This window comes from Mesocricetus auratus, unplaced genomic scaffold (genome assembly GCF_017639785.1).
Source record: "Mesocricetus auratus isolate SY011 unplaced genomic scaffold, BCM_Maur_2.0 Super-Scaffold_100018, whole genome shotgun sequence".
Taxonomy (NCBI): Eukaryota; Metazoa; Chordata; class Mammalia; order Rodentia; family Cricetidae; genus Mesocricetus; species Mesocricetus auratus.
In genome coordinates this window covers 13,592,370-13,611,452 of record NW_024429199.1, presented here as the reverse complement: position 1 = coordinate 13,611,452, position 19,083 = coordinate 13,592,370, and positions in this window count along the sequence as shown.

Here is a 19,083-nt window from a genome sequence, read left to right as displayed (position 1 = left end):
AACTAGGGCATTTCAAGAGATGATTAAGTAACAAGTAGATCATTGGTGTAAGAAATCTGAACAGACGGAGAGATGGCAGACAGAGATATTAGAACCCATGAAGCATGCAGCTGTCTGGAAGCCCAGGGAAGAGACCTTCACAGATGCCATAATGACCGTGCCTTAAACTTAGATTGACTTGTCAGTTTGGGCTCCTAAAAAGGAAATTCAGTGACTAGTGGGCTTATAAACAAAATAAAGTAGAACAGAGAACCAATTTCTCAGCTTGGGACCTTTAAGAACAAGATTCGAGTTCAAGATCAAGGCACTAGCATGCACAGGTACTTGGTGAGAACCCTCTCTGCATGTTCATGGTCATTTTTGACATGTGCAAACCCACACATGTACACATACATCTCTTGTATCCTCCTTCTGTAATATTAGTCAATAATGTCATCATAAGGATCATAACCCACAACCTAAGGTAACTTCCAATACCTCCCAAAGAACCCAGCTTCAAAAATTATGATCCTGCAGGCTAAAATTTCAGCATACAAATACTGAGTCTGTAGCAGATTTCTAGTCTATACAGGGTGAGAATATAAATCTCTATTCGAGCTGACCATGCTATGGTGTTTTATTATGCTATTCATATGCTAGGGCTACTGCATAATAATACAGCTGTAAAACATTAAACATTGTTTTTATTTATTAGTGTTAAGCTATTATTAGTTCCCAAACAACTTAAAGAGAACAACTTCCAATTCTAAGTAGAAATGTAGAAAAACTTACATATGCACTAAGTTTTATTCTTGCCAAACCAAAATGTTACATCCCATATTATTTTTGTATATTTTGACTTTAAAATACAAAGAAAAACTCTGGGTTGCCACAGAGAACAGGAATTGACAAATGTTTTCTTATTAATTTATAAATAATAAGTATTTTAGGCTCTGCGGGCTGTAACATCTCTATTCAAATATAAATGTGGTTAGGCTAGCAATACAGAATTAAGGATCTATATTCTAGTAAAAGGTTATGTATAGGCATAGAAATTTCTTATAATTTTCACATGTCATGAAATGTCTTGGCTTAACAACCAATGAGCTAAATTAGATTTCACCTTCCAAAGGGCTTATCACCTCTTAACACCAAGCTTCCATCACATGAGTCCTAAAGTGACACACTGAAACTGTTTCAAAGCCATAGCATGCCCCAAGATGAGAAAATCAACTTTCTAATGTAATATGACATAATGTTTTAGATACAAAGTACTGAAACCATGACACTTAGCATAAATGATACACTCAGGTAGAAATGACCCAAATAATTATTAACTTTTACCTGGTAACATCCAGTCCATCATAATCTTACTGTCTTGGAAACAGATTTGAAAGAGAAACCCTAGCCTAATATATTTTCTCTAGGAAATTAATGTGAATCTTGGTGCTTATGCATAGCTGCGTGTAATGTATGCCTATTACCACCAGCAGAATGAATCTTTATTACTAAATTGGTACCTTGAATTTCTGTGTCTCAGCAGGTTCTACACTATTATCAGAAGACCTGTATCACCCGTCTTCAATTATTTTACTTTTAGCTATATTAACTTTTTTATTACAGTTCCACTGTGCAGAGCTACCACAGTTTATCTAAAGAATAAAACACCTTTTTGCTTTCTTTACATTGTGTCCTTTTAGCATGATTGAAATGTTATAGTCACTGAACTGTGTACTGTTCTTTAGGACAGATAATTATCTTTTATTTCAGATTCAGGATATTCATTTCATATTTTTTATCTTGTATAGGATCTTCTACTAATCTCTGAATCCTGAGAAAGGATAAAGAGTAACTAGCTAAGTGAACTAAGACTTTCTGGATGGTGGTGGCACACACCTCTAATCTCAGCACTCTTTGAGTCCGAGGCCAGCCTAGTCTACAGAACAAGTTCCAAGACAGCTAAGGCCACCTTCCTCAAAAAAAATACATAAATAAATGAAACAAACTAAAACTTATGCACTGCACTCATTACTTTTCTTTCCATTGTGACAAAACTTTCAACAGCAACAATTTAAAACAAGGAAGGAAGATTTATTTTGTTCAGTTTTAGAGGGTCAGGTCATGATTGATTGTCTCTGTGGTCCTAGTTAGAAAGAATATCATGGTGGCAAGAACTTGTGCAGAGGAGAGCTATGCACTACACAGTCAAGCAAAATGTTGGCAGTCTTGTAAAAGAAGTGACCAGGAATAATATAAACCTAAGGACCCATCCTCAATGAGGTACTTCCCCCACCTAGTACCATCTTCCAAAGTTTCTAGAACCTTCTTAATTAGCTGAAGATCAACTTTTCAATAAAAAGTCTTTTTGAGGGACATTTCACATCCAAACTGTAACACATTGCTGCTGTCACCTCAAAATGACAGGGATGCTTGTAATAAAATGTGTTCCCTGAATGTAAAACATTTAGTAGTTGCTAGCAGTTCTCAGCAATGTGGTGTTGGGGTTTGTATTACTTAAGTAAATCCTTACAACAATTCAAGGAACTATTTGAGTATTCTCTTTTATTTTTGATTGAGGACATTAACATTTATAAAGGTTAAATGACTTGCCCCAAATGTCAGTATTTTGTGACCACATACAATTGACAGATGAGTCCATTAAATACTATTTTCCTCTAGAATAAATAAAATACCCTTCTCCCATGAGTCAGAAGTAATTTTGAGAAAAACAGACTTTAAAATGTCTACAAGCATGATAAGCAAAGATGGAATTAGAGAAGAAATCACCATCTGTCATGAAAATAAGAGTCCTTTGGAGACAACTTGTCAGATGCAATATAAATTGGACCAACCTGAGTTAGGCACTGAGAGAAGCTCACAATCCCCAAGCTTGCGATCCCAGCACAGACTGCAGGAAGCTGATGGAAGAAGGACCCCGTGGGTCAAGGGCACATAGTCAAGCTTGAAATGGAGACAAATTAAAAGAATGAGAAATAGCAGGAGTGGCAATTTGGAAAGGGCTCTAGGAGAAAATGTTCATGAAAATTGGGTCCTCTTTTTTTTTTCTTTCTGACCAGTTAAACTAGGATACAGAACATTAAAACCATGTAATAACAGAACCAAGTCAATCACATGGAGGAAATTTCCCTTAGAAGTCCCACTGATGATGAACTTCTCTGTGGCAACTAACAATTGCCAAGAGCTCCTTGGCTAGGCGTAGGACTTCCTGCCTAATTACTCTTTCCGTGATGAGATTTGGTCTGGCTTGGGCTTGTACATTTCTTTTGCATGCTGTCACACTGGCTGTGAATTCATATGTGAAGCTGCCCTGCTTCACAGAGGACAGTTTCCTTGTAGTCATTCAGCATCTCTGGCTCTTACACTCTTTCCACTTGCATGATGAAAACTTCATAACAGTAGAAAAGAAACTGAAGAAGAAACCAGAAGATAGAAAGACCTGACATGATCATCTCACTAGATGCTGAAAAAGCCTTTGAAAAAATCCAACACCCCGTCATGATAAAGGTCTTGGAGAGATCTGGGATAACAGGAACATACTTAAACATAATAAAAGCTATATACAGTAAACCAACAGCCAACATCAAACTAAATGGACAGAAACTCAACACAATTCCTCTAAAATCAGGAACAAGACAAGGCTGTCCACTCTCTCCATACCTTTTCAACAATGTATTTGAAGTTCTAGCCAGAGCCATAAGACAACAAAAGGGGATCAAGGGGATACAAATTGGGAAGGAAGAGGTCAAACTTTCACTATTTGCAGATGATATGATAGTTTACATAAATGACCCAAAGAACTCTACCAGGGAACTCTTACAGCTGATTAACACCTTCAGCAAAGTGGCAGGCTACAAGATCAACTCAAGAAAATCAGTAACCCTACTATATACAGATGATAAAAGGGCTGAGAAAGAAATTAGAGAAACATCACCCTTTATAATTGCCACAAACAACATAAAATACCTTGGGGTAACACTAACCAAACAAGTGAAAGACCTGTATCACAAGAACTTTGAGTCTTTAAAGAAAGAAATTAAAGAAGCCCTCAGAAAATGGAAAGATCTCCCATGCTCTTGGTTAGGTAGGATCAATGTAGTAAAAATGGCAATCCTGCCAAAAGCAATCTACAGATTCAATGCAATCCCCATTAAAATCCCAGCACAATTCTTCACAGACCTTGAAGGAACAATAATCAATTTTGTATGGAAAAACAAAAGACCAGGATAGTCAAAACAAGCCTGTTCAACAAGGCAACGTCTGGAGGCATCACCATCCCTGACTTCAAGCTCTATTATAGAGCTATAGTCCTGAAAACAGCTTGGTATTGGCACAAAAATAGACAGGTAGACCAATGGAATCGAAATGAAAACCCTGATGTTAACTCACACACGTATGAACATCTGATCTTTGACAAAGAAGCTAAAAATATACAATGGAAAAAAGAAAGCATCTTCAACAAATGGTGCTGGCATAACTGGATGCTGGCATGTAGAAGAATGCATATCGATTCATGTTTATTATTTCGTTTTTAAAAACCTAATGTGTACATGTGTGTGCTGATGCCCTCACAGGCCAGAAGAATAAATCAGAACCCTGGAACTGAAGTTACAGGCAGTTGTGAGGTGTCCCACGTGAGTGCTGGGAAGTGAACTCAGGTCCCCTAGAAAAACAGCAAGTGCTTTTAACCACTGAGCTATCTCTGATACCCTAATTTGTAATTCTTAATGAAGAACATGTATACTGCAAAAAATGAAATATTAATTTGGTGAGATAATTAACTGAGCCTAAAATTTTATTGCATAAAGTTAATGAGGAGAAAAAAACTACTAGTAACAAGAAATGATATTTTTGATTTCTCAAAGTATATTAATAGAGATTGTTTTACTTATGAAGTGACAGAAAACAATACACATCAGTCAAGTACGTTTCTTAAAAGTATATTGAATACTTTCAGCACAGTACAAAAGAAGCAAAAGAATTTATAGTGTGGCTAAAAAAGTTTTTTTAAAGCATAATAATAAATATCAATATAAAAAGAAACTGGCAAATACCATGTCTAATATGAGATTTTAAAAATAATATGAAATGTTCTATTAGAAAAATCCTTTTGTTTTTTACAGTCAAATCTTTTAAAGTCTATATAAGTATATATAATAATTTTAAATGTTTCAAGTATAAGTATAGCGAACATGTCAGACATGAAAATTTAAATTACAGTTCTGACAACATTAACCTGTGAACTAATGACAAGGAATTAAGGATCAGAAGAATAAATGCCATTCACCATAAAATCAATGAATACATCCTACAAACAACTCTAACACAGCCCCTAGTGTTTATGAATCAAAGAACCCAGTGTCAAAGTGCACAAAATGAAAACTAAAGGGAACGCAAATAAACCAATACAAAGCCAAGGGTAGCAGGTGGTTGTAAGCACCTGACTGAGCCTGTGGGTGTGATAAGCAGACAAAACAGATCATTATGGAGTCCTGGTCCTGAGAAAGTCATTACCGGAGAACCCAACTCCCTCTGGAGTAGTTTATATACATGCTGTGAGATATGGATAGTAAGGGAGGAACCTGGGCTTGCTGTCCTCAGAGCCCGTGGCTTCACAGGTGGACTAGAAGAGGAGCAAGGCGGGCTTCCATGTCACGGATGGAGCCTAGCCTGGGAAGCAGCAGGGTCTCTCTGAGCACAGCGCCCCAGGGAGAGAAGCAGGGGTCCTAACTTTGATGATGCAGGCAGGGCATGCCAACAGCAGTAGGTAACCTCACTAATAGTGACTTAGACCAGTGAAATACATATTTTTGTTTTGTTGTTGTTTTTGTTTCAGATGTTTTGAGCTAGGGTTTCACTGTGCTGCCTTGGCTGCCCTGGAACTCACTCAGCAGACCAGGCTGGCCACGAACTAACAGAGATCCTCCTGCCTCTGCCTCCTGAGTGCTAGGATTAAAGGAGTGCACCACCACCATCTGGCAACATTCACTTTTTAAAAAGCAGATTCTGTGGTTTCTGTAGAACATTTAAATATGCATCAGCATAAAGTATATCCAACGAAAGCTCTCATTCATACTAGACTGCCTCTGAAATGTATGACAATGTTGTGTATGATCCATGTCTCTATACTTTGACATAGAATTGGCAAAGGATGTTTCCTTTGTCCATGCATTTTGAGGCTTTCGCCTTTCTTCCTCCCTCCCTTCAGATCTCCCTCCCTCCCTCCCTTCCTGTCTTCTTTTGGTTTTTATTATTGTTGGGTTTCTTCATGTTGTTTTTAGTTGGGGTACAATTTCATTGGTTTATTTTGAGACAGTGTGGCCCAGGCTTGCCTGGGTCTCTCATTTCTATCTGTTCCATTCTATCTGAATGCCTCCATTGCATCTGTATACCGCCAGGCCAGGATCATGGTTTCTGGTGAGTTTTTTGTTTTCTTTCTTTTTTTGTTTGAGTTGGTTGAGGGAGGGGTCCATTTTCTTTTTCTTTTTCTTTTTTTTTTTTTTGCCCTATGTAAACACACTTGTTAAGGGCCCACTTGGGATCTGGTCAGTGATTCAGTTACCTATATTTCCAAAGTTCTGCAGAGCCTAGATTTCAGTATTTGTAAGCAAGCTTTAATTCAATTCAATTTTATGACTACGCCAAGAAATACTGTGGTTTTCAAGTACACTGTATACTCCTTATTTTCATCTATTCCATAGGTAGGAATTTTAACTGCTCAGTCCATTTTCCGACACCAATAAGAAGCTGGTTGTCACAAACTTACATAGCGAGTAAGAGCTGAGAATCAAACTTTGGTTTAAAGAATAATATCTAGGCAAAACAGGACATGAGAATGAGAAATGGAGGCTCATTCATCAGACCTGATACTCACATGCAGTATGCATGCCAGCTAGAGCTTTCCAAAACCTGAAAACAAAAGTAGGAAGTGAAGAAGCATCTAAGACTTAAGGGACCCTTTGTGACTGATACCAGTTAGGACTACTGTCTCATGCCTGTAATCTTAACACTCGGGAAATTGAGGCAGGTTTCCCAAAGGTTGTAGGCGTGTGTGTGTGTGTGTGTGTGTGTGTGTGTGTGTGTGTGTGTGTGTGTGTAATGTAGATGTACCAGCCTCACATATAGTATGACACTTGAAGGACAAAATGGTTGTATACACAATATTGTTGCCATCAGCATTTATTGGGAAAGGGGCCTATGAGGTCCCAGCCCCCACAGAGGGACTCTATATGATTAATGACAGTTGGGATAGATGGGTAGTTGATGTTATTTCCTAGCATTGTGTAGCCACAGACAAGTTGATCCACCTAATGTCTTCCCACCCACACTGAAGCAAATGACTCTTATTAAACTTGGTGGGCACACACAAAAAGAAGAAAGAAGGGGTCTTTTTAAGGGTGCCAGGAAGAAAAGAGAGGGGGAGTCAAGGATGCAAATGGGGGTGGTGAAATGACCAAAATGAATGCATGAAACTGCCAAGCAATTTTTAAAGAACTTGATAGAAAAAGTCCAGGCCACCAAGGGAAGAACTGGGAAAGGAAATAGAAACTGAGTGGAAACAGCCACCTGCGGTTCTGCCTGTTCTCCCACAGCTGCTTGATCCATTTCATCTTCCCTTTCCTGTGAAGTCTGGCTGACTCCTCAGCTTCTCCTTGAATCCTGCCCACCCATGGACAGGATCCATGGGGATCTCAGGGGTTATGTCCTCACTTCAGATGGCCGCAGGAGGAAATTACAGAGGAGAAGGAAGGAGAGCAGAAAGAGAAGGCCAGAAGAGCTGGAGGAATGACCAAGGGTAAGGACATTCTTCACTAAAAATCAAGACAAGCGGGTAGACAAACAGAGCTATTAGGTATTTTATTTCATCACAGTCAGCTGAGAGCGTGTTTATTTTCTGTTTACTTCTAAAACAATAGTGCAGTGTGTACGTGGATTTATTGATACAGGAAGGCTCTTTCACAACCTCACCCCTGCTCTTACTCTTCTTTTTATTGGGTCTTGCACAACGGAGTTGGGAAACTGCAGCCTAGAATCTCCTTGCTGAAAAATAAACTTGAAAATTAGGATGTAAATCATCTCAACAGAAAATGGTGCACTCTGTCATCTTTATTGGCTTTACCTTTCTAGCTCTGAGGGAGTGAACACAAGGCTGGACAACTCTTCTTTCTTTTTTTACACTTAGTGGCCAAGCCACTCACGACACATGGCTTACAGGAGAGTCCCTGTCAATGAGCTTCTTGAGCTCTCTTGCCTTATTTTAGTTCAGTCTCGGGTAGGAAATGTCAAGTTCGCTCTTGCTACTGTTTTGCTGCTCTTTTCATGTTTTGCTTCTTTAGAACAAAACGTTGTCAAGATAAAACAAAGTGTGGTCCGTGAGATACATCTTATTTTTAACCTAATGTTCCAGTTCCATAAACACATATGGAAATGTCCATGAGACAGTGAAAACAGGCCTTGGGTTATATCATGAGGAACTGGACGTTTTTGTTTTTTAATACAACTGAGCTCAGAGCCTCAAGAAGTTCAGTTTAATCTCCTGTAGAGTAAATCCATTCTCAAGTGCTTGTGGATACATTTGTTATTTAGCCCTTCACTGGGCTTCTTTTTAAACTTTGTAAAGGAACAGAAGCAGGCGACAGGGTCTCAGGGCTTCATTTTGTTCTCAGTGGGAGAGGACCATCCCCTGACACACAGCTCTGACACTTGAATATTCGGTCATTGCCTTTTACCCTTGGTCACTGGCTGGAAATTAACCATGCACAGAGAAGTGCTTTTGTCAACCATGGTCATGCCATGCATTCCTGGTTACAAATGAAGAAGCATCATTTATCATTGAACAGAGAAAAAGGGAAGAGAAACTAAGCTATTGCAGTTTTTTTATGCACTTTCTTTCCTTTTTTTTTTTTTTGTATGTGGGACATATATTTTTTTTTCTTTCAAATACTAGGTTTGGTTGAGGGTTTTTTTTTTTTCAGAATTTTGTACTATCTGCCATTAACTAATGTTCAGCTATCTGCCATTAAGTGCCTTTATAAGCAGAACTTCATATTCATGCCAGTAAAGAACTTTCCCACAAAACATCATAGCTAGAACATTGTAAGTTCACTAAAACATACTGGGTCTTGTGGTCCATTCCATTCATCTGCTAAATGATGGGGATGAAGTAACCAATTAATAGTCAAGCTGATGCTTGAAGTTATGGAACGAACAGGCATTCTCATGACAAGATGCTGCCTATGTGAAGAATGGGGTCCTGGCTCCTTCTGCCTGGGGTTTCCACAGAGCTTTCTTTACTCCATTTACCTCAGACTCTTACAGAACAGGACAGTGCAGACAAAAACAAAGGCATGTTTCATAGCCGGTACCTGCTGCAGCCATATTCTGAACTACTGAATCCAACTCCTAACAGAGCGTGATTTCTCTCAGCTTGTCAAGCTGGGACTGCTGCGCCCTCCTGAGAGCTGCCTGGCATAGGGCTGCTTCACCTCAGCTTTTACAGATATGGAGTCTAGTGGGAGGTCTTCTGTCACATGAGGGAGTCGGGGTAGGCAGGCTGGAGGCCTTAACTGGCACAGTGGGAGGCCAGTGCATCCTCTTTTGACCTCCCTTTCCATTCTGGCCATTAGGCAAATGGTTTTACCACATACTGCAGCCATGACACTCCCCAATGCAGCAGAACCAACTAATCCTGGACTAAAAGCAGATAAATTGTAACTGCACATAAACCCTCCTCTTTTTAAATTAAATTAAAGATCACCAGGAATGCATAACTTTGCTACCACGTGACTATATAAAAGTTTTACTAAACACATCTTATAACACAGAGAGCTCAGACTAAGATTATATTTGAAGTTTAGAATGACTGATCTCATATTTATTGCAATAACAAAAACCTTCACATTGGCTACATAAGATTTACTACATCCAGAAGATCTTAGTTTCTAATTTGTGAAGCAGATTCTCACCTTAGGAGCAGTCTGTCTTCTACTCAGAAAAAGTAACTGTCAATTAATAGTAGAGAATATGAATATGCAATATATATGGAAATTTTTGCATACTACGGCAAAGTCTAAAATACCTCTGACTCACTAAAAGCATATAATTGATATAAATTACTTATTTTACTGAAGCGGCAGAAAACTTAGTAAATGTTTAATCTCACAAAATATAAAAATGTTTTTCTAAATTTTGAAAAATATGCAGGAAGGTTTAATTTTTATTTTCATATATGTTCAGAAGAGAAACTTCATGTAAATTTAGATGTAATATGATTTTACTTCATTCCAGATCTCAATCAAGTTAAGCTTGGTAATACTTAGGCATTTAAAAGGCTCTTGGGCATTTTATGAAAATAACTAACTATGATGAGATAAGCTTAGTAAAGTATTTGACAAAATGATGACAAAAGTATTGTGATTGACATCTCAAATTTTTGTCACTATAATTCACTGCATTTCACTACATAAAACTGACAAAGGGTACTTTAATTTCATATCTGTCCATTTATAGCCTAATAGAATAAACAATTAGATGAAATATATGAACCAATCAAACATATTTCTTTCACACTGTGACTTTTACAGTTTCAGACAACACTATTTTCGATCTTGAGTCCGAGCTGTTTGTACTACAATGTACTTAGAGAAACTGTTCCTACTTGTTTTCAGACTTTTTACAGACACTGTGTAGCAAGGACATCTATCTGCTTTTGGACGCTTGTGTTTTCTAATGCTCTTTACTTGATCACAGTAGCATTTCTTCAGGAGAAATTAGAGTTGTCTCAGTGACCCTCTGTCCATGGAACCTTGTCTTTATTTTTGTTATGGCTAAGGTCCATTATTTTAGTGTTGGGAATTATAGATTTGAGATAGATGGCGGAACACTTTGTCCTCTAGTATTGGCATGACCTGTGCCTGATGCTTGGCAAACACATACTCTGGAGTGCAGGGAAGCTGTGTCCAGCAACATGAGAAACAATGGGACCAGAGAACTTACCAGCTCCATGGGAGTCTCTAGACTTCGTGGGTCAGTGACTTCTGTGCAAAAAGACCAACATGTACAAAGAGGAATGAACATTTGGAGAAATGACAAAGGATTAACAAGTAGACTCTGAGGGTCGGGGTCAGCTTCTGTGGACTCTCCTCCTTCCTTCACAATTCCCACTTTGTGGTAAGCATGTTTTCCTTTTCCTTCTCAGCAGGTAACTAATTTCTGCTGAGATCAATTATTATGCTAACAACATCTTCTGGTAACTACTGATACAAAATTCACATGAATGATACTCTAAATTCTTTCCACCAACAAACAAACACACACACACACACACACAAGTGTGCCCATACACATACTGTGTCATAACATAGAGAAGAAATATTTCAGAACTGAAAGATGACTCTCTGACCTATATATTATAGAACATATTTAATGATATCTCATTGTATCATATTGTCTGCAATGGAAGCCCTTTCCCGGCAGCTGCCATATAATCACTATATGACTCATTTGATTCTCTCCTCTGAAAGAAATTATAATAATAATGTTTATTCATTTGGAAATATAAAATCAGTTTCATGAAGTTAGGGCTTTTAGAGAAAGCATAAGCACTACAAATGGGTTTGGTTTTAGAAATACAGGTCAGCCAGGCATGGTAGTGTATGCGTGCAGGCCTAGCAGTCACTCAGGAGGCAGAAACCAGGGATCATACACAGTAAGATCACCTCAAAAACACTAGCAATTTGGGCTGGGAATGCAGCTCAGCTGGCAGGGAGCATGAGACTCAGGGTGCAGTACCCATCACTGAAAAATGAAAGCATAGATTCATATAGAACTTCTTATTTTTGTGAGCTTCAACATATTTTAAAAGCTAGACGATTTGTAAGAATAAAAAATAAGATTAATATGAAAGACAGAACATCGCCACCACCAACAGAGACAAAGCAAGTCAGGAAGAAGCTGGTTGTTGTTGCAGTGTTATTCAAGCTGTTATTGCGGTGGGGTGAGCCCTCGGATGTTTTTCCCATGGAGTTTTATAGGAAGGTATTTACAAGTCACAGGTGTGCAGATTTATCACTGGAGTTCATTTGTCATCATGGTAAGCACAGCCAGTTGAAATATGACTGTTTGCTTCTGTGTCTAGTTAGTCTCACTGGGAAGGGCAGGAAGGGGTCAGCTAGTGTTGTAGGAAATACAGAATGCAAAGTCGGAGGGCCTGTATTTACAGGAATCACAGGTAAACGAGACCATCGCATGTAAGAGTAGGCAATAGGTCTTATTTCAGTCACAGGTAAAGAAAAGTTTTCTTTACAGAGGCTTCCCAGAATGCAAAGGGTAAATATTTAAGAAAATGAACATCTATTTTTATACTTATTCCACTTGTGGGAGAGCTTACAGTGCTTGTCATTCTGTGCCTTAGATTTTTGCTACACAAAATACTCTCCAGCTCTACCCATGTTGTAATAAGTTAAAGAAATCCCTTCCTTCTTTTTTGAGGCTACGTAGTATTCCTGTCTCCCTCACCATTTGTGTGTATGTGTGAGTGTGGTATGTGTGTGTGTGTGTGTGTGTGTGTGTGTGTGTGTGAACTCTCATGAAGAATTGAAAAGAGGTTAAGAGCTAGGTAAAGATATGACAATAGGGAGGATAATCAATAGAGGATAATCAATAGAGGTTCTTTCTGATATCAAAAGGAAAGAACCTACTCAAACTAGACAAAATTAGAGCCTAGAGGACCAGCAGGATGACACAGTGGGTAAAGATGTTTGAGACAACGTGGAGGAACCTAAGTTCAATGCCCAGGACCCACAACCTTAAAAGAAAGAACTAACAGGCTATCTTCTGACCTCCACAGGTATGCCATGAAGGTAGACACATACATACACACAAACACACACAGATGCACATGCACACATAGAGACACACATACAGACACTCATATACACACACATGCATACACACACACAGGCACATACACACACACACACAGGCACACATACATACATACATACATATATACACCCTGACTAAACAAATGAATTTTTAATTTCCAAAATTGAATCAAAGAGATTATGAAGAACAATATGTTTGCCTGCTTGAAACAACCCTGTCTCCCAGACTTTCCAAAAGCTTTAGCAACAAATTCTTCTCATTTAACATTCATCCCTGTGTAGCCGAGTGTTTCATAGTTTTCTCTTCCTTCCTCTCTACCTTCTCTCCTTCCCTCTTTTCCTCCTTCCTTCTTTTCCATTTTTAAAACTAACAAATGCTTCCCCTTGCCTTGACATCATTGGAGATATCCATGGTTTGTCACTGCACCCCAATTTCTTGCTACTTTTATATTTCAGTTTTATTAACCTTGATTGACATAGTCTTTCTCTGTGTTACTTAGGAAGACAATATAAAGTTTCATTTAGAAATATATTTGGGGGATATATTGTACTTTCTACTGACCATGCTTAATACAAAATTATCATATACTTTTTAATTGCTGAAATGGAATTTTTACAAAAACAGATAACAAATTATGAAGAACTTGATTCTATTCAGGTCACTGCAATAGAGGATTTATTTTGTCTGAAATTTTATACAATGTAGTCTACATAGAGAAGACACATGTGAACATCCCATTATATTCCATAAATAGACACAATTGCTGTTTTACTTAAATTTTGTAAATAAAAGAAGCTGAGTTTTGTGGTGCATGCCTATTATCCCAGCACTAAAAGAGTTTTAGAATCAAGAGTTTCAAGGATACCATCAGTTATATAAGGAGACTGAGTTCAAGGCCAGTTTGAGTCACTTGAGACCTTGTTTCAAAAATAAAATAAAAAACAAAAACTGCAGCAAAATAATACAATACAGGGACCTAGTGAAGTTCAGCACTGTCATTAATAATAGCTAACCACACCAAAGCCTATGATACATAATCCATAACTATTTTTAAATTTTTAATTTTCTTCTAAAGTACATGAGGTATTTCACAAAGGTTTTTAAGTAGCACGGTGTCATCCTTAGAAACAGAAAAACATTTAGCAAAGCAATTATTTTTAAAAATACTAATAGATCCATAATCTCAGTCTGGCATCACAGTTCTCAGAAATTTTGGCCTCAGAAATTATTCACATAACTTTATTGAGGATATTCAAGAGATTTTATTCATGTAGTTTATTTTCGTTGACATTTACTATATTGTAAAAAAAAACAGATTTTTTTTAAAAATCCATTTACTAATGCACTAAAATAACAACAATAAGCCTAGCACATGAGAAAGTTTATAGCTAATATACAAGTTATTGTATTGTAAATGAAAAGTTTATCGTAAATATTTTCCAAAGAAAAATATCAACAAGAAAGGTTTTCTGCTTTGAAACATCTCATAATGCATGGCTTAAGGTAAATCTAGGATTTCATTTTGGCCTGCATCATCTCAGGATTATTCACACCATTTGTACTGTAGTAAATAAAGAACAGTCTATCCTCACACAGATATGTTGTTTGAAAAAAAGTGGTGGCTGCACTGGACAACTGTAAATATTGTTCTTGGTGTTTTAGCAGAACTGAATTAGCTGCATGCAGTTTCTTAAAGGTCCATTGAGATGTGGTCTCTGAACTTCCTCCCTGAACTTTTCACCCTCTGCTGCATTGTAATCTTTTCTTCTATCTCTCTCTTGGAGTGGTTCCTTTACGCGGGCTTGGTTTTGCAACACTGTGCATTGTTTATGGAAAACATTGAGTAAGACAGACCTTTTAAATGTTGATGTACTTCATGATACGATACTAAAAACTGGCATGCAATGACATCACCACTGATCACGTTAGGAACACTTTTAGAACTGGGAAACTTCCGGTGTTGCATAGAAGCTCTCTCTAGTCACATTTTTTTAAATCTAAAATCCTGAATTTCAGTATGGCAGCAATAGAGTCTTTCTTTCCATAAATTAAATTCTTATTTTCTCCCTATATGAGAAAATTTCTCTTGAATGCCCAAGTCTCAAAATACTGTGCTTCTTCTGCCATCTTTGTTTCAAGTAAAACAATGATTCTTGTGAAATCAACTGACTCAGTTGGTGGATCAGTTGTCTGTGTCCCCTTCCTGCTTTGCAACTCAGCAAAGGACCTGGTCACCCATCCTTTTGATGTTGTTGTTGTTTGGTTGTTTCGGTCTGTCTCTCTGTCTCTCTGTCTCTCTCTCCCTCCTTCTGTATGTTTGTACATATGTTAATATGTGTATGTGTATTTATGAAAAATTATATGATGACATGAAGCTGCTACATTTACACCCATTGTTTTGATTTGCACTAAAAATCTGACAGTCTTTTGTATAGATATCAACACTGAAAAAAAGGCAAATGCCCTCATATTGTGAGGATAATACTTTAGAACTTGAAGGGGGTGTTGAGAACTCAGGAGCCATCAGACCACATTTGGGGAATGGCTAATCTACTGTGATGAGTGTGCAAATCAGGAGCCAAAATACTGGCATTCCTTGGACCCAAAACAGCCCATGGGTCGGTTCTGCTTGGCCTCCTTGCAATACTTTTATGCCTTTAGACAGGGAATGCATTCCCTGGTTTACTACAGTTCCTCCACCCCTTTGACTCAGCTCCTACTTTATTCACTGATGCTAATTGATCCTGATAGACATTTAAGCCTAAGACCACTGCCAATTCAATAGGAAAGTAAAATCTGAGGCATGAGACTTTGAAAGTGATTATCTTCAGACAGCATGATTGTTCATCTTGAAAACCTGAGAAATTCATCTGGAAAGCAAGTCAAAGTAATGCATTCAACATACACTCTCAGTTATTATATTAATAATAAATCAATATCTTATGCAACCCCAGAGTCAACTGGAAGGCTGAGATAAATATATTTAAACCCACTAAGCTAATATGCAGAAACTGTGAATTAAGAAAATAGAGCAGTTTGATAACTGGTAATTATAATTATAATTATGTAATGATTTAAAACAGTACTATTTACAAGCACTTACTAAACTTTACATGGGGTCCTGCAGTGATTTGTCATTTAACATCACCTTACCCTCATTGTAGCCCTTTGCCATCGGCACTGGTAGAATACCCATCTTATAGATGGAGAAATAGCACACACACACACACACACACACACACACACACACACACACACACACAGAGAGACAGAGAGAGAGAGAGAGAGAGAGAGAGAGAGAGAGAGAGAATGCAGATGATCCTCCAAAATCATATGTAAGGAGAAATTTTACAACTTTCTTACATGGCAAAATCAGTTTATGGAATTGGCTTTCCTCAAATAATCTACAATAATTAATATCAGTTCATTATCATTCAAAATTCTACTTTTAATAAAGATACTTGACCCTGTGATTCTATCCACTTGAAAAAAGAAAAACTACATAACCAAGATAGTTTTGAATGAAAGAGAACTGTCCTATAGGAGTGAAAAGACTCTATGAAGTTAAAGTTATCAGGATATCGTATGATATTTGGTAGACAGGCAAGGATGGATGAAATGGAATAGTGTGCAGAAACCAGATTGTATTCTCATGTACTTAGTGCTCAGTAACTGCTGTTATTTATGTAAGGAGGTCAAAAAATGAAGGGTGTGATAATGAACAGTTTATGACAATGTTCCTTATTGGTTTAAGGAGCCAACCTAGAACTTTATTGTAGCATGTGTGAAATAATTTCCAAATGAGTAGAAAGTTAAGTGTAAAACCATATGTCAATTATAAATTAAACATGCAAGGATATTTTAATAAAGAGATAGTAAAAATTTTTCTAACCTAGATTTGTCTACTTGCCCATTATTTTTTTAAGATTCATTTTTATCTCATATGTGTATGTTTTGCCTGTATGGATATATGAGTACCTACCACATGTGTGTCTGTTGCCCTTAAAGGCTGGAAAAGGGCATCAGGTCCCCTGAAACTATAGTTATGGACAGTTGTGAGCTACCATGTGGGTGCTGGGAATTGAACCCTGGTCCTCTGCAGAGCAGCAAGTGCTTTTAGCCATAAAGTAACTCTCACAGAGTTTTAGAAAAACCTGCAAACATAAGGAATAATTAAGCATATGTCTAGCCATCTTTAAACATTTTTTCTAAAATCACCTCACTTCTATAAAATAAAATACCACACAATATTAAAACTCAACAGGCAGTTGGGGTAAAATGGGTGACCTAGTTAAAAATAAATCAGCTTATATAAGGAATTCTTCCATGTAAACAAATTGATAAGTCACTGAAGTTTTTTAAATGGACAAATAACTTTAAATATTCAGAAGAGATACTACTATCAAATAGATGCTAAACTAAACTCATTCATAAGCATTATAAAAGCACATGATTTCAGTATAATATTTTGTTTAGGGATTACATTAGTGATGTTGAACAATGCTTGGATTCACTGAATGTGCAGTCCCACACTGCCATGTGCTGTCCCAGTGGTATAACCTTTAGGAGAGAAACTTACCAATATCCCCCTGTACTGTCAGTAGGAGTCTTCTTCATAAGACCATCTCTGTCTCTGGTGATTTTTTTTCAAGGTTTCATCACATGTGAAGAAAGACTGAGGTAAAAAAATTATTGTCCACACATTAGCTCTTCTAGCAAAGTGAACCAAGCAGACAAACAGGAGAAAGTAAAAAGTGGTTGCTAAATTACAGTAAACAGAAATTACAGGATACCAGCAGCTATTGTCAATAAATATGACATGGAGCTATTTACATATGTAATGCAAAGGCAAAAAAATATTGTGACTTCAGTTGAAGTAACTGAAATGGCAGTAGTATAAAAAAAGATATATGTATATGTATGTGAGGGTAAATGACCAGAAGGGGCACAGGAAAGTTACATATCAAACTGTTGGCAGGAATCCTTTGGGGAAAGGAATGGAGAAAGGGGGCTAATGGTGGCACCCATTTTGCTCACTATAGTTCTCCATAATTAAAATTATTTCTGTGAGTATATATTGAGTATAAAGGAACAAAGATTGCCTATATTTGAAATATGTTTTTCCATACATATCTGAAAATACTTTTTTCTCAAATGTTCACTGAGTATATTATGGGTGATACAGAATGAGACACTAATAATACACGAGTCTTTATTCAGCTGCCTCCCATCTGCTGGGAGATGGGAACTTCATGCACAAACTGCGCTAAAGTGGGCACTTTGCCCCTTCCTAACAGAAAGTATTGCAACAAACAGAAGCAGCAAGAGAGTGGAGCAGTTGGAGTAGATGTAGAGGTGAGAAGGTGGTTTTGTTCTTCTCTGAATAATTCAGCAAAATTATAATGACTGATCACTTCCACAGTACCCTCAAGGCCTTCTTTGGTAAATCGTTGGCTATTTATTCATTGCTTTCCAACTCTGTAGAGATTTGTTCCTCTGGCCGTCTTTCCACTTTCTCCAGAGCCTTAGCTTTGCAGGGTAGGCTGTTGTGTTCTCCCTCTACCATCATGTTTATTGCATTACTAGTGACTGTGTTAAAGTAGTCTGCATGGAGGTTTTGTATTGTGTCTTGTGAAAGATCACATGTCCAGGGACTTTTATACTCAAATATTTGACAATTTATTTTTCTAAAATATCAGCAGAGGGGCTGATGAGAGAGGGTCTGGGTAGTAAGGGTGCTTGACAAGAAAGGTTGGGGACCTGAGGTCTATCCCAAGAATCTGTCTAAGTTTGAAGGGTAGAATGGACTTCACTTAAGTTGTCCTCTGTCCTTCATATGTCCACTATGGCATATGTACATGCTACCCTACATCACACACACACACACACACACAAATAATTTAATAAATAAATTAAATAGCAGGAGAAGCTAAGTGCATATAATATTTTCTTTTATTCATATTATTCTTAGAAGGATAAACAAAGCAACCCTATAAGAACAAAGCTTCAGTCATATATAGGAGACACACTGTCCTTCCCTGAGAATGTATCTTTTATCTTATAAAGATTGCCATTAATTTCTTTGTGTTAGTTATCTAATTTTTTCTTAGTAATGCATTCTGTATATTTCCTTGGCTTCAATAACTAAATTCTTAAAGTCATTGTATCTGTTTAAAAAATGGATCATGCAAATGTTCACTT